The sequence below is a fragment of the Oryctolagus cuniculus genome, chromosome X, assembly GCF_964237555.1.
Source record: "Oryctolagus cuniculus chromosome X, mOryCun1.1, whole genome shotgun sequence".
Taxonomy (NCBI): domain Eukaryota; kingdom Metazoa; phylum Chordata; class Mammalia; order Lagomorpha; family Leporidae; genus Oryctolagus; species Oryctolagus cuniculus.
This window is the reverse complement of record NC_091453.1, coordinates 72,105,106-72,126,175: the sequence shown is the minus strand read 5'-3', so window position 1 is coordinate 72,126,175 and position 21,070 is coordinate 72,105,106. Positions and strand designations below refer to the sequence as shown.

Genomic DNA, 21,070 nt, shown 5'->3' with positions numbered 1-21,070 from the left:
CGGGACTAGAACCAGCGCCCATAAGGGATGCCAGCGCCGCAGGTGGAGGCTTAATCTGCTGTGCCACATACTCTTTTCTTTTATCAAAATGTTTTACTCACTATTGGTTACAGCTTGATTTATATGAGCTTGTTTTTGCATTGAGAAGCATCCTCTGTGTTCTCGTTTGAATACTTCCAGTTCTCATTCTGGGCTCCCCAGCAAGCCTGCCTTGCTTTCATGGATGGGGCTGCCATTCCTACTGGGCTCAAGCTCTCTGCCCACCCAAGTTGGGCTCATAGGTGAAGAGAATCATGTAACCCAACAATCAGTGGAGGAGGGGGTGGTGCTGAGACCTGCCACTTCAGGATCACCTTCTTGGCTTGGACTCAAGCAACAGCATAGACCTCACGAACTGCCTGGATATATTCATAGAGGAGGAATTTCTGGGTTGAAGGGTATATATATTTTAAAGCTCTTGATAAATATTGCCTAATTACCTTTTGCAAACCCTGTAAAGCTGGAGTGGGTAACTTTTTTGTGCGTAGGGCCATTTAGAAATTTCTCATATCATTAGCAGGCTGTACAAAATTATCAACTTAAAATTAGACTGCTGTAGATTTGTTGAATTTTGAGTCCCACCTGTGGTTGCCTTGGCAGGACCAGGCCAGATGATTTTGCTGTAAGGGTTTATTTTAGTTTATACTTCCATTAACAGTACAATAGAGAGCATTAACTGAAAACTATTTTGGTATTAATGAATTTGTACAAAAATTTTTCTAAAATACATTAAGTACTTTTTAAAAAGATATTTATTTATTTGAAAGACAGAGTTAGAGAGGCAGAGGCAGAGAGAAAAAGAGAGAGCAAGGTCTTCCATTTGCCGGTTCACTCCCCAAATGGCTGCAATGGCCAGAGCTGGACCGGGCTGAAGCCAGGAGCCAGGAGCTTCCTCCAGGTCTCCCATGTGGGTGCAGGGGCTGAAGGACTTGGGCCATCTTCTGCTGCTTTCCCAGGCCATAGCAGAGAGCTGGATCGGAAGTAGAGATGCCGGGACTCGAACTGGTGCCCATATGGGATGCCGGCACTGCGGGTGGTGGCTTTACCCACTACACCACAGCACTGACCCCCCCCCCATTAAGTACTTTTTAAGTGCTTTATTGCTTTCCTTAGCAGAATACAGTATCTGATTTAATTTCATTAAAATCCTTACATATTGAAAGATCTGACATGTGTTATACCTGTTATGGCTGCCTGTCCTTGAGTTTGGAATAATGTTCTACCTCTGCCACTGTTTATTTTTCTTCTCAGGATGAATGAGGGTGAACATTCAGGATGAATTTGTCTCTGAGCACCATGAATAGGAATATTAGTCTTTGCATACACCTGTACAAAGCTGCCCTGCCAGTGTTCTATTCATGCTTGAGAACAGCCACGCTGCTGTTGACCTACATTCGAAGACTCTCTTGAACCCACCACTTTCCTAATTCCAACTCTAATGACTTCTTGGCCAATATTTTAGTTCAGGCCAGTGCCATGGCTCACTAGGCTAATCCTCTGCCTGCAGCGCCGGCACCCCGGGTTCTAGTCCCGGATGGGGCGCCGGATTCTGTCCTGGTTGTTCCTCTTCCAGACCAGCTCTGTGCTGTGGCCCGGGAGTGCAGTGGAGAATGGCCCAAGTGCTTGGGCCCTGCACTGGCATGGGAGACCAGGAAGAAGTGCCTGGCTCCTGGCTTCGGATTGGTGCAGCGTGTCGGCCGTAGCGGCCATTTAGGGGGTGAACCAACGGAAGGAAGGCGTTTCTCTCTGTCTCTCTCTCTCTGTCTAACTCTGCCTGTCAAAAAATTTTTTTTTTAGTTCAGGCTCACATCTTTTGCCTGAACTGTTCTTTCCAGACAACATAAAAAGTAGAGGAAAAAGTATACCTTTTGGAGTGTCAGAGGTCTGAGTCAGAGTTAGATTCTACCATTCCTTATTAGCTTGTTGGCTTGATAAGCAATGAAGCTCTTATTTCCTCTGTGAACTTGAATTTCATTTTCTCTAAAAGGGAAGTTTCATGTGGTTATTAGGATTAAAGTGGTTTTTTAAATGTTTGGCATATGGTAGGAACTCAATAAATCTTGATTGCTTTCATTCTCCTCTCTTCCATCCTATATTTCCATGCACTACCAGAACCATCTATTTTTTAAATTTATGTATTATTTGATGGAGAGAGGGAATGATAGGGGATGGAGAGAGAAACTGACCATCTGGGTCTAGACCAGCTGAAGCCAGGTCTTCCACATGGGTGACAGGAACCCAATTACTTTGGCCATCATTTCTGCCTCCCAGGGTCTGCATTAGCAGGAAGCTGGAGTCAGGAGCTGGGTAATCCAACCTAGGTACAGTGATGAATATATGCATTTGAAAAAAAATGGCGTTGTCAAAATAGTATGTGGATTAAACATGGTCACCTGATCACATCTGTTTGGTTCTTGCCTTTCTCCAAACTCCTGGCTTTACATCGATGCAGCTCTGGCTGTTGCTGCCAACTGGGGAGTAAACCAGCGGATGGAAGACCTCTCTCTCTGTCTTTCCTTCCGGGTCTCCCACTGGGGTAAAGGGGCCCAAGGACTTGAGCTGTCTTCTGCTGCTTTCCCAGGCCATAGCAGAGAGCTGTATCGGAAGTGGAGCAGCTGGGACTTGAACTGGTGCCCATATGGGATGCTGGCACTGCAGGCTGTGGCATTACCCACTATGCCACAGCGCCAACCCCAATAAATAAAATATCTTAAAAGAAAAGGCTACCTCATAAATGTTTCCATTTATATGACAATCTGAAGAAGCTAAACTACATAAAAAAAGAAAGCAATGTTAGTAAGGGTTTGGGAATATGAAGAAGTTAGGTAAGTGTTGGTTATCAAGGGATAGTATGAGGGAATTTTCCAGGTGTTGAGATGTTTTGTTTATTCCCTCCCTGACCTTCTCTCAGATACATACCTCTTCCCATCTCTCACCAAGTTAGTGAACATGTGGTCAGTGTTAATATTTAGTCTGGGGGGCCAGCTCCTATGGATCAAAGAAAGGCAACTAATTACCTGCCTAAAATCTGTATTATCAAGCTGGTAGCATATCAAGTATAGTTCATTTAAAGTAGATGGGGCTTCATTAACTGTTATGTCATATGGAAAGGCATAGAAATGTGTTTTTCAGTTACAAATTAGGAAACTGTGTTTATGGATGGATATATACTTGTATATACACGTGCATATGTGAAATATAAACTTCTAAGCTGAAATTTGCTGGTTATACCCAATAAACTTTTTTTTTAAAGATTTATTTATTTGAAAGTCAGAGTTACACAGAAAGAGAAGGAGAGGCAGAGAGAGGTCTTCCATGGACATGAAATTTCATATGAGTTTTGTGAAACAGCTTACTAGAACTAGACATGTCCCAGGATTTTTGTCAAATTGGGTTAGCCAGAGTGGAATTTAAATTTGTTTGAGGAATATGTATGGGAACCAAGCTGAATCTTCTCTAACTCTTAGGCTATATGGGTTTAAAATGTATTTATTTTCATTTTATTGAAGAGTGGTGGTGGGGGCATAGAGAGAGAGAATGAGAATAGATCTTCTATTGCTGGTTCTTTCCCCCAAAGGCTCATCACAGCCAGGACTGAGCAAATTTATTTTATTTATTTGGAAGAGTTACAGAGAGAGGTGGAGCCAGAGAGAAAGAGAGGTGTTCCATCCATTGGTTCACTCCCCAAATGGCCACAGTTGTCAGAACTGAGCTGATCCGAGGCCAGAAGCCAGGAGCTTCTTCCCAGTCTCCCATGCGGGTGCAGGGGCCCAAGCACTTGGGCCATCTTCCACTGCTTTCCCAGGCCATAGCAGAGAGCTGGGTCTGAAGTGGAGCAGCTGGGACTCAAACTGGCGCACATATGGGATGCCGGCGCTGCTGGCCGGGGCTTTAACCTGCTGGGCCATAGCGCCAGCTCAGTTAAATGTTTTTTAAAAATAAAAAAAATGTTATGCAAATATACTTAAACAAAATAAATTCTTGATAAGTTATGATTTAAATGTAAAATACAAAAGATACTAGAAGAAAGTATAGGCAAATACTTGGACTAGGGAAGGCCTTTCTAAGTGTAATATCAAAACATGATACTTAGGGGCCGGCACTGAGGCACAGTGGGTTAAAGCCCCAGCCTGCAGTGTCGGCATCCCATATGGGCACCGGTTTGAGTCCTGGCTGCTCCTCTTCCGATCCAGCTCTCTGCTATGGCCTGGGAAAGCAGTAGAAGATGGCCTAAGTCTTTGGGCCCCTGCACCCGTGTGTGAGACCTGGAAGAAGCTCCTGGCTCTTGGCTTCCGATTAGCTCAGCTCTGGCTGTTGAGGTCATTTGGGGAGTGAACCAGCGGAATGGAGAGTCTCTCTCTCTCTCTCTCTCTCTCTCTCTCTCTCTCTCTGTAACTTTGTCTTTCAAAGAAATAAAAAGAATTCTTAAAAAAAAAAAAAAAAAAACAAAACCATGATACGTAAAAGCTTGTGGTGGCCAGTGCTGTGATGAAGTGGGTAAAACCTCTGCCTGCAGTGCTGGTATCCCATATGGGCATCAGTTGGGGTCCCAGCTGCTCCACTTCCGATCCAGCTGTCTTCTATGGCCTGGCAAGGCAGTAGAGGATGGCTCAAGTCATTGGGTCCCTGTACCTGCATGGGAGACCCAGAGGAAGCTCCTGGCTCCTGGCTTCAGATCGGCGCTGTTCCAGCTGTTGCTGCCATCGAGAGAGTGAGCCAGCGGATGAAGACCTTTCTCTCTCCTCTGCCTCTTTGTAACTCTGCCTTTCTTTTTTTTTTTTTTTTTTTGACAGGCAGAGTAGACAGTGAGAGAGAGAGACAGAGAGAGAAAGGTCTTCCTTTTGCCGTTGGTTCACCCTCCAATGGCTGCCGCTGCAGCCGGCGCACCGCGCTGATCCGATGGCAGGAGCCAGGATCCAGGTGCTTTTCCTGGTCTCCCATGGGGTGCAGGGCCCAAGCACCTGGGCCATCCTCCACTGCACTCCCTGGCCATAGCAGAGAGCTGGCCTGGAAGAGGGGCAACCGGGACAGAATCCAGCGCCCCGACCGGGACTAGAACCCGGTGTGCCGGCGCCACAAGGTGGAGGATTAGCCTATTGAGCCACGGCGCCGGCTCTGTAACTCTGCCTTTCAAATAAATAAATAAATAAATAAATCTTTAAAACAGAAAAAAGCTTGTGAACATGGGGAGAAAACACAAATAGATTAAAGATAAACAAATTGAAAAAAGACTGCAGGGGCTCGGTGGTATAGCGTATCGGTAAGGCTGCTGCCTGCAATGCTGGCATCCTGTATGGACGCTGGTTCAAGTCCCAGACATTCCACTTCCAGTCCAGCTCCCTGCTATGGCCTGAGAAAAGCAATGGAGGATGCCCCAAGTACCTGGGCCCCTGCTATCAACGTGGGAGACCTAGAAGAAGCTCCTTGCTTGCTGGCATCAGCCTGGCCCATTCCTGGCCATTGCAGATATCTGGGGAGCAAACCGATGGATGGAAGATATCTCTCTGTCTCTCTGTCTCTGTATCTCTCTCTGTATCTGTCTGTGTGTGTGTATATATATATCACTGTAAATCTGTCTCTCAAATAAATAAATAAATATTAAAGAAGAAAAAGACTTCAATATGAGCCTATATGACAGGAAAATGATAACAGCTGTAATAAACAGTGGTTTATTACATACCTATAACAAAGAGTGAACACCCAAAAGAAAAATGCACAATGGAAATAAACAGGCAATTCGGCCGGCGCCGTGGCTCACTAGGCTAATCCTCCACCTTGCGGCGCCGGCACACTGGGTTCTAGTCCAGGTCGGGGCGCCGGATTCTGTCCCGGTTGCCCCTCTTCCAGGCCAGCTCTCTGCTGTGGCCAGGGAGTGCAGTGGAGGATGGCCCAAGTGCTTGGGCCCTGCACCCCATGGGAGACCAGGAGAAGCACCTGGCTCCTGCCATCGGATCAGCGCGGTGCGCCGGCCGCAGCGCACCAGCTGCGGCGGCCATTGGAGGGTGAACCAACGGCAAAAAGAAAGACCTTTCTCTCTCTCTCTCTCTCTCACTGTCCACTCTGCCTGTCTGTGGGGAGCAACTCGGACTAGACTAAGTTACTGGAATTAAGACTTATTCTATGCATCTGCTCTCCCACAATATGGCGCTGAGAAGGGAGTAACAACTTCTACGCAGCTGCCTCTCGCCAATTTGATTGACTGAGCTGCAGGAGCTGATCTTGCTCCTGATTGGAGGAGAGCAGCGTACTCGGCGTGTGGGCAGCAGAGTTGGGATTGGCGGAAGAGGTCTATAAAGGAGGAGAGAGACAACATGAACCAGGAACATCTAAGGGGAACATCTATCTGAAGGAACACCTGTGCAGCCCCCGAGAGAGCCGGCCGGCGGTGTGCCGCTCCCCCGCGGAAGTGGGGAAAGTGGCCAGGGGGAACCGCCCTTCCACGGAGGTGGAAGGGACGGTAGCCAACCCGGGAAGAACCAGCAGCAAACCCGGGGAGGGCCGAGCAGACAGAAGAACAGCGCAGGGTCCTGTGTCGTTCCTCCACGAAGACGGGGAGCGACACCTGTCAAAAAAATAAAATAAAAAAGAAACAGGCAATTCACAAATAAAGAAACAGAATTAGTTCAAAAGTCTCAAGTTATTTAAGAAGAAAATAAAAAGATCTTTTTCTAAAGATTTATTTATTTATTTGAAATGCAGAGTGACAAAGCAACAGGGAGAGAGAGAGACAGAGATCTTCCATCTGCTGGTTTACTCCCCACATAGCCACAACTGCCAGGACTGGGCCCAGGCTGAAGCCAGAATTCCAGAGGTCCATCTGGGTCCCCCACATGGGTGACAGAGGCCCAAGCATTTGGGCCATCATCCACAGCCTTCCGAGGCACACCAACAGGGAGCTGAATTGGAAGCAGAACAGCTGGGGCTCAAACTGGTGCTCTGATGTGGGAGGCTGCCATTGGGGGCCACGACTTAACCCACTGGGCCACAATGCCAGACTCAGATGATCATTTTTCACATAATAGATGACAATTCTTAAAAGGAATTTGAATGGATAAAGAAAATGTAAATAAGCACAATGGAATACTATTCAGCCCTAAAAATGAAAGCCTTCATTTGCAGCAAAATAGATGGATGTTAAGTACAGTAAGTCAGACACAGAAAGGCAAATACTGCATGTTCTTCCTTATATGTGGAAGCTAAAAAAGACAACTGAACCTGAACACAGAGCAGTGATTACCAGAGGCTGGGAAGGGTGGGATGGATAGAGAGAGTTATGAAAAAAAAAAAAAATAGAGGAAGCTGGGTGTGACTCAATTGTGACAAATATATTATACTAATATGAGATGTAATAATAGGGGATGCTGGGAGTGGTTTATAGATTATGACATATCATACTAACATGTTAACAATAGGGGAAGCTGGGTGTGGGGTTTGTGGGAACTCTGTACTACTTCATAATTTTTGTTTTGTAAATTTAGAATTATTCTGAAATAACAGTGTTTTAAGAAAGAATTTTAATTGTCCCTGATGGAGCTGTGGGTAAATAGACAGTCTCCTTTACTGCTAGTGGAAGTGTGAAATGATATCTGTCTGCAGGATAATTTGGCAGTATGTGCCAAAAGCCTTCAAAAGTTGTAACTACTTTTATATGCTGTTAGTGGAAATATAAATTGATAACAACTCTTCTGCAAGGCAATTTGGTGCTGTTTATCAAAGTTTAGTAGGTAAATACTCTTTGACCTAGCAATTCAACTTCCAGAAACTTTATCTAAAAGATACGCTCATGAAGATACAATACGTGATGGTATTCATTGAAGCAGTATTTATGATAGCACAGAACCGAACATAACCTAAATGTTAATCAAAAAAGAATTTAAAGAAATAAAATACAGAATATAGCTTATCTATAACAATGGAATATCATAGTCCTACAACCATTTTGTAAAATGGTAGAGGTATATAACTTTTTTTGAGGTAATTTGGTTTTATTTTCTTTTCTTATTTGTTGTGGAAGTCTGTATGTCATGATACAAGACATATTAAAAGAAAGTTCAAAGTGCAAAATAGTACATGCTGTATGATCCCATGAGTGTAAAGAGGAAAAAAAGAGGAAAAAAAAAAAGAGAGTAGATAGGTATTATAGAGGCTTGAAAATGCACTAACAGGCCGGCGCCGCGGCTCACTAGGCTAATCCTCTGCCTTGCGGCGCCGGTACACCGGGTTCTAGTCCCGGTCAGGGCGCCGGATTCTGTCCCGGTTGCCCCTCTTCCAGGCTGGCTCTCTGCTGTGGCCAGGGAGTGCAGTGGAGAATGGCCCGTGTACTTGGGCCCTGCACCCCATGGGAGACCAGGAAAAGCACCTGGCTCCTGCCATCGGATCAGCGCGGTGCGCCGGCCACAGTGCGCTGGCCGCGGCGGCCACTGGAGGGTGAACCAACGGCAAGGGAAGACCTTTCTCTCTGTCTCTCTCTCTCACTGTCCACTCTGCCTGTCAAAAAAAAAAAAAATGCACTGAGAATAAAGAAGTTTTCATTTGTGTCTTTTTTTTTTTTTTGACAAGCAGAGTGGACAGTGAGAGAGAGAGACAGAGAGAAAGGTCTTCCTTTTTCCGTTGGTTCACCTCCCAATGGCTGCTGTGGCCGGCGCATCGCGCTGATCTGAAGCCAGGAGCCAGGAGCCAGGAGCCAGGTGCTTCTTCTGGTCTCCCATGTGGGTGCAGGGCCCAAGGACTTGGGCCATCCTCCACTGCACTCCCTGGCCACAGCAGAGAGCTGGCCTGGAAGAGAAGCAACCGGGACAGAATCCGGTGCCCCGACCAGGACTAGAACCCAGTGTGCCGGTGCCACAGGTGGAGGATTAGCCTAGTGAGCTGCAGTGCTGGCCTCATTTGTGTCTTTAGAATAAAATTCAGGAATGAATTCGTTTCACTTTTTTTTCCAGTTGCCTCAAAAGCTCTTCTGAGTAGATATGAGAACTAACATCAATGTGCTGTATAATCTAAATACAAAATATTGTTATATTGGACATTTGATTATGCAAATTTGAGAATTAAACGACTGTATTTTTTGCTTTTTAATTAAGAAATGCCTAACAAAATTAATTTCGCTGGGAACAATGTCAACCCATAGGCCTGGATGGAAATGATGTGACAGGGTAGACATCTTTCAACCTTTTGGGTAGAAAGAATGGTCAGGTGAAGAACAGGAAAATCTACTGGCAGCATTTCCTGGGCTCTGTGGAACCATACTAAACACATTCCTATCTTTTATGTATCCAGCATTGAAACAGATAAAAACTGATTTTAAAAGAAAAAAAGAATGGTAAGAAAGATAATCAAACTGTTTTCTGTTATTAGGCAATTTGAAATGATTGGAATGTCTTAGTTCTTAAGGCAGTATGATTTTTAAAGTTATTTTTCCCAAGCTGATTTATTGTTATTGTTGGTTAGTTGAGTTTAAAATGAATACTCTTTCAACCCCAAACCATCATATTATCTTGTAATGTCAATATCTTTGTTTAACATACAAACCTCTGCAATTGCTCATTCACAGGGTTTTATTACACAATTTATCTGTGTAATAATTTGATAGTTTTTCTTCTACATTATTAGTTTTGGAGAATACTTAAGTCATTTTGGGTATAGAAATGCTAACAAATTCCTTTCTCCGAGATCCATCACCCAAAGTCAGATTAGGGTGTGCTGTATTTTCCTTGTCATCCCGAAGATTCTTGGTCATTTTGGAACTTGTTTGTTCCTCTTTCCTTGAGAATATTATTTCCCAATCACAGATGGATTTTCTTAGGCTTTAAAATCTAGTTGTAGTGAGATCTGTTGTTGCTGCTACCTATTTTAAATTCTCCTTCTGTGATAGAAGAAAACTACATTTTCTTTCTGTGACTGAAGATAACTAGATCTGTTTTTCTTTTATTTGACAAATTTAAGATTAAAGAATCTTACAAATTGTAAAGATTAAAGACTCAAATTCTGCTTATTATTTTAGTACTCAGCACTACAGAATTCCCTTTCTAGTACATTCTCTCTCAGCCCTTGTCTTATTTTTCTTCAGTTTCTTTAGTTTTCTGTAGTCTCCTCTTTCTTTGTCACTCTGAACGTTTGTTTAGTCCTGTTTTTAAAGAGGAACTACATGTGACATGCTTCCTTTTGTGTTTTGAAAAGGGCTATCTGCAAATGTCTCAAGCTCAGGAAGAAAATAAATACACCTAATTCAAGCAAAGAAAATGGCCGATTTCAGCTTTTTCTTAGTTTTTTTTCTGAATAGCAAAGTAATACATGTTCATTTTATTGAAACTATCATAATGCAGATATATATATATATATATATATAAAAATCAAAAAAGAGAGGATCACCCCTCAAATGGTAATCACTGTTCATAGGTTGTATTCTTTTAGTACTTTTTCCATTCATGTATGTGCTTCCATGCCAGTATATACAGATCCAGCTCATTGTCATTAACTGCCGTGTAGTAGTCTGTAGTATGACTACATCACAATTTATTTTTCTGTTTCCTATTGATAGACGTTTAGAAAGTCCCCAGGGTTTTTTTTTTTTTTTTAAGATTTATCATCTTTATTTATTTGAAAGACCGAGTTACAGAGAGAGGTAGAGCCAGAGAGAAAGAGGTCTTCCATTCCGCTGGTTCACTGCCCAGATGACTGCAGTGGCTAGAGCTGAACTGATCTGAAGCCAGGAGCCAGGAGCCAGGAGCCAGGAGCCTCTTCTGGGTCTCCCCATGGGTGCAGGGGCCCAAGGACTTGGGCCATCTTCCACTGCTTTCCCAGGCCATAGCAGAGAACTGTATCGGAAGAGGAGCAGCCAGGACTCGAACTGGCGCCCATATGGGATGCTGGTACTGTAGGCTGGGACTTAAACCTGCTGTGCCACAGTGCCAGCCCTCCCTCCCCCAGGTTTTAAATATGCTTTAACCTTTAATCTTTACTCAGTATAGAGTTGATCTTCTGTATATAAAGATAATTAAAAATGAATCTTAATGAAAAATGGGATGGGAGAGGTAGTAAAAGATGGAATGGTTTGCAGGTGGGAGGGTTGTTATGGGGGGAAGAACAGCTATAATCCAAAAATTGTACTTTTGAAATTTATATTTATTAAATTAAAGTTTTCTATTAAAAACATCTTTAGCCTTATACATCTGTGCAAGTATTATTGCAGGTTAGATTCTTTTATGTTTGGTTAAGTAATATACATGTCTTAGGTGATATGGTATTGTAAAATTGCCCTTCAAAAGAGGCCATGCTAACTGGCACTTCATTAACAGTTTGATAAAATATTTTTCCATACCCTTGAGCACTGTTGATAGCTAGACTCATCAATCGTTTACATTTTTGCCAATATGATAAGCAAAATACATGATGCCATTGTTTTAGTTTGTATTTAATTAGTATTTTGCAAATTTACATTTTCAACTAGTTTATTTCAACATCTTTTTATTTAATAACTAAATTATGCATCAAATAAAAAGCTTATAAATTACAGCTTATACTATAAAGCCTTCAGCAAGAGAAAAATGTACATATTAGAAGAAAGTGTATACTTATTTGTCTCTCTTTTCTTGCATTTGCTTGGAATAAAGTAACATAATGTCAGAATTGATAGTCCTAGAGTGCATATAAAAAAGTGCCATCTGGTAGACTTCAGCATCTGTTGGGATGATAGGCTAAGTGGCTCTTTCTAGGCTGCTCTCTTATCTGGCTAAACAAGCCACTGCTTATGTCTGCCAGTGAGAGTGACTTAGCTATGTGGACAATCATAACATTGCTGATAATCGACTGATTATTTTTGAATATATAAATTTTTCTATATTTTAATAGCAAATTTTTTTTAATTTTATTTTTAGTTATTTATTTTAAAGAGAGAGAGAGACTGCACTGGTTCATTCCCTAATTGCCTGCCATGGCCCACTGGCTGTGACTGAGGGTGGGAGCTGGGAAGTCAATCTCGCCACATATGTGGCAGGAACCCAATCACTTGGTTCATCACCACTGCCTCCCAAGATTTGCATTATCAGGAAGCTGGAGCTTCTGATGTGGGTTCTGGGCATCCTAAATGTTGGTGTCTTCATTGCTAGGCCACATTCTTGCCCCTTAACCTGTATTTTATTTTAGAACTATTTATTTATTTGAAAGGTAGAGTGATTGGGGTGGGGAGATAGCAAGAGACTGAGAAAGCAAGAGATCCATCTTCTATCCCCTGGTTCATTCTTCAAATGCCAGCAACAGACAAGTCCAAGCTAGACCAAAACCAGGAGCCAGGAACTTCATCTTGGTCACCCACATGAGTGTCAGGGACCTGAGTACTTGAGACATCACTGCTGCCTGTTAAGATGCACAGTACCAGAAACTGGAGGAGAAGTACAGTAACCAGGATTCAATCCAGAAACTCAGATATGGCAATGTGGGTGTCCCAAGTAGTGGCTTAACCAGCTGTATCACAGTTCCCACCTTTAACCTTTATTTTAGATAACTGATTTAGCTCACTACTACCTAGCATGTCATGTCTGACATGACAACTCTTATTCTATGTTTATAGGCCAGAGTTGCTGTAGAAATATGTATTAAATTGACCTGAATGACACCATAAAATTACAGAGCAAAATAGTAGCAGAAATATAATTTGCTAAATAACTCAGTAGATCAAATTTGAAATAAGTTGTGAGCTACTGGGATGTGTTATCTTTAACAAAAACTTTAAAAATTTGGCAGATTCTTTTCTATTTAGTGGTTTAAGTATGATATTGCCTTCAAATGAGAGATTTACTGCTTTTTATTAAGACAGATATTAAGATCCTGGGGTGTACATTTGGCACAGCAGTTAAGATGCTACTTGGGTTGCTCATGTCCCATATTAGAATGCCAGCTCTGCCTCCTGTTCCAGCTTCCTACTAATGCATTCCCTGGGTGGCAGCAGGTGATGGCTCAACTACTTGGGTCCCTGTTACCCAAGTGGGAGACCTGGATGGAGTTCCTGGCTTTGGCCTGTTCCAGACCCACACGTTGTGAACATTTAGGGAGTGAATTGGGAGATAGAAAATCTCTGTCTGTCCCTCTGTCCCTCTCTGTCTCTCTGTCTTTGAAATAAAATGAAAATTAAAAATAAGAAAAGATTCTATATATCTTTATTTCTAAGGTTACAAGTTATTTTTTTAAAGATTTATTTATTTATTTCAAAGTCAGAGTTACACAGAGAGAGAAGGAGAAGCAGAGAGAGAGAGAGATCTTCTATCCTCTGGTTCACTCCCAAAATGGCCATAACAGCTGCGCTGATCCGAAGTGAGGAGCTGGGAGCTTCCTCCATGTCTCCCATGCCAGTGCAAGGGCCCAAGGACTTGGGCCATCTTCTACTGCTTTCCCAGGCCATAGCAGAGAGCTGGATCAGAAGGGCAGCAGCTGGGACTGGAACCGGTGCCCATATGAGATGGTGGCATTGCAGGCGGCGGCTTTACCCACTACACCACAGCGCTGGCCCCACAAATTATTTTTTTTTTAAGTACAAATAAAGGTTTTTTTTTTTGACAGGCAGAGTGGACAGTGAGAGAGAGAGACAGAGAGAAAGGTCTTCCTTTGCCATTGGTTCACGCTCCAGTGGCCGCCGCGGCTGGTGCGCTGCGGCTGGTGCACCGCGCTGATCCGATGGCAGGAGCCAGGTGCTTCTCCTGGTCTCCCATGGGGTGCAGGGCCCAAGCACTTGGGCCATCCTCCACTGCACTCCCTGGCCACAGCAGAGAGCTGGCCTGGAAGAGGGGCAACCGGGACAGAATCTGGCGCCCCGACCGGGACTAGAACCCGGTGTGCCGGCGCCGCAAGGCGGAGGATTAGCCTAGTGAGCTGTGGCGCCGGCAAGTACAAATAAAGTTTTATTTCAGGTTTTTTACTGTCTATCAGAAGGTGTGACTTGAAATAAATTTACAGGCATGGTAAAATGGACTTTAGTTACTGTCTTTTTGTCTCAAGATCTGTGATGGGTAGTTCCAACCCTTAAGGTTATCCTGTGTGTCTATATGTGTTACTTTTTTTTCTATTAGATTTTGCATTTCAATAATGTATTTGTCAAATTAGTTGAGGTAATCAAGCCTGTACTTGATTTGTAAATCCCTTGATGACATGTTCAATATTGTATAAAGTTAGAATTCAGTAAATGCTGAGTGAATCTTTATTAAGAAAGCACAAATATTAGCTATTGAAATTTGACATATGTCAAGAACCTTCAAATTGCTCATTTCTCAGTTAGAATTCTACCCTTCCTATACCAGAAAAATTGTTAAATGATCAGAGAAAGCAATTCATAAGAGAAGAAAATTAAGTCTTTAAGAAATGAAAGAAGAGACTGTCAACCTTGTTAGTAGTCTGAAAAATACCTGAAGAAGGAAACATTTTACCCACCACACTGTTTTTTAAAAATTGTTATATTATCTTATTTATTTGAAAGTCAGAGATGAGTAGGTAAAGATCTCTAATTTGTTAGTTTACTCCCCAAATGCCTACAATAGCAGGGGCTGGGCCGATCTGGATCTGGATCTCCCACTTGAGTGGTAGGGACCAACTACTTGAACCTGATTATGAACTACATAACCTGATGCCTGTCAGGGTGCTCAATAGCAGGAAGCTAGGCTCAAAAGCAGAACCAGGACTTAAACCCAGGCAATCCTATATAGGATGCAGGCATTCCAAGCAATGTATTTTCTTTTTTTAAAAAAAGATTTATTTATTTATTTGAAAGTCAGAGTTACACAGAGAGAGGAGAGGCAGAGGTCTTCCATCTGCTGGCTCACTTCCTAACTGGCTGCAATGGCTGGAGCTGCACTGATCTGAAGCCAGGAACCAGGAGCCTCCTCCGGGTCTCCCCACATGGGCGCAGGGGCCCAAGGACTTGGGCCATCTTGCACTGTTTTCCCAGGAAGTAGAGCAGCTGGATCTCTAACTGGCGCCCATATGGGATGTAGGCGCTTCAGGCCAGGGCGTTAACCCTCTGCACCACAGCGCCGGCCCCTCTGATATTTTCTAAAACAAACATACAAGTTGTTCAGGATGGCGGAATAATATATTCCTATATCCTAAATATTGCCCACATCATTTTAACCAGTCAATGTTGTTGTAGTAATCGTGTACAGTATTGCTTCATTATTATTTGGCTACTGACTTACAGTGCTAGAAGCACAATATTATATCTACCCCTTTAGTATATTTTACTATTTTAGGAGAAAGTTTAGAGGAATATGTTGAAATCTGAGTGCTAGGTTTCTAAAGAACTGATGTAATGGAAATTTCAAAGCATTTCTTTTTAAAATCTAATATAAAAATAAGTATGCAGTGAGTTAAGAACACCAACTAATGGCCGGTTGTGAAATCTTCTTATCCTGATCCTTTGAACTCATTCTAAGTTGTGCTAACCTATTAAGCTAATAATTCACAAAATACCATTTATGATCATAATAATTCACCTCTAAAGTATATATTATAACCAGTTCTTGCCAGAAAATTAGAATAGAGGGAAAATTTTAGAGAAAAGGTAAGATTACAAATGAAATAAAAAAACAAGAAAGTGACTGATAATAAATGGCTATATATTTCCACTTCTTTCTTTTTTTAAGATTTATTTATTTATTTATTTAAAAGTCAGAGTTACACAGAGAGAGGACAGGCAGAGAGAGAGGAGAGAGAGAGAGGTCTTCCATCTGCTGGTTCACTACCCAATTGGCTGCAGTGGCCGGAGCTGTGCCGATCCAAAGCCAGGAGCCAGGAGCTTCTTCTGGGTCTCCCACATGGGTGCAGGGATCCAAGGGCTTTTACTGCTTTCCCAGGCCATAACAGAGAGCTGGATGGGAAGTGGAACATCTGGGAATTGAACCGGTGCCCATATGGGATGCCGGCACTGCAAGCGGCGGCTTTGCCTGCTATGCCACAGCGACGCCTCTCCATTTATTTCATATTTTAGTATTGGCTTATCTGATATTTTGCACTCCAATTCTTTGTTGAAACTTCTGAGATACAAAAAGGAAGTGTGTTATTTCTTCACATCCATTAGGATGGCTATAACTAAACAAAACAAAGCAAAACAAAAAAACCAGAAAACAGAAAATATCAAGTATTGGCCAGAATGTAGAAAAACTGAAGCACTGTTGTGCACAAGTTGTGCTTGTGAATGGTGCATGGCTGGTGAAATCTGAAATGGTCCAGTCATGATGGGTAACAGTATGGTGATTTTTAAAACAATTAAGTATAGAATTACCACATGATGCAGCAATTCCACTTCTGGGTGTATATCTAAAATAATTTGAAGCAGAAACTTGGACAGATATTTGTATACCCATGGACAGTACAGCATTATTCACAGTAGCTCAAGTGTGGAAGAGGCCCAAGCATTGATCAACATGTAAATAGAGAAACACAACATAGCATATTCATACAGTGGAATATTATTCAGCCTTAAAATGAATTTTTTACATGATACCACATGGATGAGCATTCAAGACATTGTGCTATGAGGCTGGTGCCATGGTGCAGTGGGTTAAGCCACTGCTTGGGACGCAGGCATCCGGGAGTGCCAGTTTGAGTCCTGATTGCTCCACTGTTCATCCAGCTTCCTGCTAATGTACTTGGGAAGGCAATGGAAGATGGCCCAAATAGTTGTGCCCTGCCACCCATGTGGGAAACCCAGATGGAATTCTTGGCTCCTGGCTTTGGCCTGGTGTTTGTGGATGTTTGGGGAGTGAGTCAGCAAATGAAAGATCTTTCTCCCTCTCCCCCTCTCTCCCTCTCTCTCTCTCCCTTCCTCCCTCCCTCCCTCCCCCTCTGTCTCTATTGCTCTGCCTTTCAAATGAATAAATAAATTTTTCAAAAGACATTATGCTAAGTGAAAAAAAGGAAACATCAAAGGACAAATACTATATGATTCTACTTATGGGAGTCAAATTCATAGAAATACAAAGTAGAACAGTGTTTACTAGGTGCTATAGGGAGGCAGAACAAGGATTTATCGTGTAATGGGTACAGAGTTTCAGTTTGAGGTGATGAAAAAGTTCTGGAAGTGGATTATGGTGATACTGAGCAACAGTGTGGGTTTACTTAGTACCACTAAACTGTACACTTAAACATGGTTAAAGTGGTCAATTTTATGTTATGTGTATTTTACCATGGTGAAAAAAAAAACCTAAAAGGAAAAAGTTTCCACTTTCCTTGGGAAATAGTGATTTTGCAATATCTTATGAATATTCTTAGAAAAAGAAGAAATGTCATATAAAACTGTGTGAAGAAAATCATCTCTGACTTCCATTGCATATTCTTTTTTTTTTTTTTTTTAAATCCATTTCTTGCCCTAGAGAGGCAGTTTAATGCAGAGAATCTAAGAATACTGCCTTTGGAGCCAGTAAGAATTTTCTTTTCTTTTAAATTTATTTTATTTATTTGAAAGACAGAGTTACAAAGAGGCAGAGGTGGGAGGAGGGAGGGAGAGGGAGAGGGAGGTCTTCCATTCTCTGGTTCACTCCTCAAATGGCTGTAACAACTGGAGCTGAGCTCAGCGGATCTGAAGCTAGGAGCTTCTTCTGGGTCTCCCACGTGGGTGCAGGGGCCCAAACACTTGGACCATCCTCTCCTGCTTTCCCAGGTGCATTAGCAGGGAGCTGGATGGGAAGTGGAAGAGCCGGGACTCAAACCGGTACCCATATGGGATGCTGACGCTGCAGGCCGAGTATTCAACTTGCTGTGCCACAGTGCTGGCCCCTGCACTGAATATTATGAATGGCAACTTAAATAACTGTCTAATATATCCGTTTATTATAGGTGACTGTAGTTCATGGCTTTTTTCTTTTTTAAAAAATATTTATTTATTTGAAAGGCAAAGTGACAGAGAAAGAGGGCAAGAGAGAAAGAGATCTCCCATGGCCCAAGTCCTTGGGCTCCTGCACCCACATGGGAGACCTGGAAGAAGTTCCAGGCTCCTGGCTTCAGATTGGCCCAGCTCCAGCCATTGCAACCATTTGGGGAGTGAACCAGCAGTTGGAAGATCTCTCTCGCTTTTCGCCTCTGTCTCTGTAACTCTGCCTTTCAAATAAATAAATAAATAAATAATAATTCTTCTTCTTCTTCTTTTTTTTTTTTTTTTTTTTTTTAAAGAGATCTTCCATCTGCTGGTTTACTTGCCAAAGAGTATAATGGCCAGGGCTGGGCCAGGCCGAAGCCAGGAGCCTGGAGCTCCATCCAGATCTCCCACATGGGTGACAGGAGCCCAAACACTTGGGTCATCTGCTGCTGCTTTCCCACGTGCGTTAGCAGGGAGCTGAGTCACAGGCAAGGCACCCAGGGCTCAGACTAGTACTCATACGGGACCCCTGTGTTGCAGATGGCAGCTTAACCTAATGTGCTGCAACAACAGCCCCTCAGTTTATGGCTTTTTAGGGCAAATGCGGGGGAGAAATTCAATGATAAGAAAAAGAACAAAATGGAATTCAAGTATTTTTGTCCTTTTTGTTCTGAGGTATAGAGTCTTCCCTCCTAGGAAATGGAAGCATGGTAGAAGTTTTCTTAACCATCCAGTGGTTGGTTAGTTGAAGCATGGAATCATAAAAATTATGTATGTGTGTCCTAGTTTTTGGTTAGAAACCAAAAATATATGTTCATTCATTCTTTTTTTTTTTAAAGATTTATTTATTTATTTGAAAGTCAGAGTTACACAGAGAGAGAAGGAGAGGCAGAGAGAGAGAGAGGTCTTCCATCTGCTGGTTCACTCCCCAATTGGCCGTAATGGCCAGAGCTGCGCCGATCCGGAGCTATTGTAGATGCAGGGTCCCAAAGACTTGGGCCATCTTCTATGGCTTTCCCAGGCCATAGCAGAGAGCTGGACCAGAAGTGGAGCAGCCAGGACTTGAACTGGTGCCCATATGGGATGCTGGCACTGCAGGTGTGGCTTTACCCACTATGCCACAGAACCGTCCCCCGCCTTTTTATTGCATAAACTACATCCATATTGCTTCATTCTTGATTTCCAATTTCTGGTTTCATTTAATTAGAATAAAGAACTTAAGAGGCCAGAATTATTTTATAATTTTAGGATTACACTCCCATCCCAATCTCTTAAAGTTGTTTCATGTACAGCTATTTGAACCGTAACTTTACTACTTACTTTTATTGAATGTTTCTAAAGCATTCACCTTTGTTTTCATGGAAAAAGCAGCCGTCTTTTGTGTTATTATCCCATCAGTTTACGTAACATTTAATTAAATCACATGATTATGAGAAGTCATTAGGCATAAAAAGCTTGGGAGCAAACACAGCTGCATCTTGGTATGTCAACAATTCTAGTAGGAACAAGGAGTGCTTTCTGAGTATAAGCCACAAGTAATAAACGTTCTGTGGCCACTAGAATGCTTTAGTGATAGAAAAGAGACCATTAGTGCACCCATTGGAAGTTGTTTAAGATAACTTTTGCAGAGTGAATTTGCCTTTTCCCGCTTAATGTGTCCTGAACGTTTTTCCTGTTGAAAATAGAGATCTACTTCACTGTTGTTGATGACCACATGGTATTTATTATAAATATACATTAGGCTGGATTCTTGCTTGCAGACAGCATAAAGCAGTTCTGATTCATTTAACCACAAAAGGAATTTATTGGTAGGCTACTAGATTGCTTGTAGCATCAACAGGAAGAATGGTCAACCAGGCTTGGAAAATGAGTAGGAACCTGATGAGGCTAACACAGGCCAAGTCCATGCCCCAGGAGTAGTCTGTGAGGACCTCTTCACAGGCATTGGCTTTGTTAGGACATTTGGATAACTCTACTGACATCTTGACTCTGCTGCCACCTGTGCCATACATTCTTCTGATCTGTGCCTGTGTATTTTTGTCACTGCCTCAGGATTCAAAATCCTGGACAGAAGCATCTGATAAGCTGAGTCTGGAATCACTTAGTGGCATCTCACCTTCAAGGGTCAGGGAAAGGGAATATCTGTTACCCTCCCTGCTCCCTGCCCCACCAAATACACACACTTTGGCCCTAAGAATGGGGATCTGGGTCCTATTGCTTATTTCCTTTTTTTAAAAAAATATTTATTTATTTGAGAGGCAGAGAGACATACAGAGATGGACAGATAGAGAAAACACCTTTATCTGCTGGTTCACTCCTCAAATGCCTGCAATAGCCAGGTTGGGCTAACCTGGGAGGTGGGAATTCAATCTAGCTTTCCTGTATAGGTGGCAGGGAGCTAACTACTTAATGTAGTGGAAGATGGTCCAAGTCCTTGGGCCCCTGCACCCACGTGGGAGACCTGGAAGAGGCTTCTGGCTCTTGGCTTTGGATTGGTGCAGATCCTGCCATTGCAGCCACTTGGGGAGTGAACCATCGGATGGAGGACCTCTCTCTCTCTCTCTCTGCTTCTCCTCTCTCTGTGTAATTCTGATTTTCAAATAAAATGGATAAATCTTAAAAAAAGAAAAAGAACTCAAACCTAGATACTATAGTATGTGATGCAGGCATCCCAAGTGGCATTTTAACTGCTATACCAAACACCAGCCTCATATTCATTGATTTTTAGTATATTCACAAACTTGTGCAAACATCACCACTATCTAATTCCAGAATGTTTTCATTATTTCAAAAGAAACACCATGCATTTATATTTCTGCCTATTGTCTGCATCTTTTGATTTTGTCATTGCTCTGGATTTTGTCCATTCCAGCAGATATGTAGTGGTATGTCGTTGTTTAATTTGCATTTCCCTAATGACACATGGTCTGGGGTATCTTTTCATAAGTTTATTCATTATCTTTGTCTTGTTTTTTTGTTTGGCAGAGTTAGACAGTGAGAGAGGGAGAGACAGAGAGAAAGGTCTTCCTTCCATTGGTTCACTCCCCTAATGGCTGCTACGGCCGGTGCGCTGCGCCGATCCGAAGCCAGGAGCCAGGTGCTTCCTCCTGGTCTCCCATGCAGGTACAGGGCCCAAGCTCTTGGGCCATCCTCCACTGCCCTCCCTGGCCACAGCAGAGAGCTGGACTGGAAGAGGAG

The 21,070-nt window shown here is 42.7% G+C and overlaps 1 protein-coding gene across 2 annotated transcripts in view; it reads left to right on the top strand.

Moving 5' to 3' along the window:
• The window catches only part of ATP7A (ATPase copper transporting alpha), a 119,070-nt gene that overhangs the window by 24,644 nt on the left and 73,356 nt on the right, over positions 1-21,070 (top strand). The gene's annotated exons all lie outside the window — the stretch shown is intronic.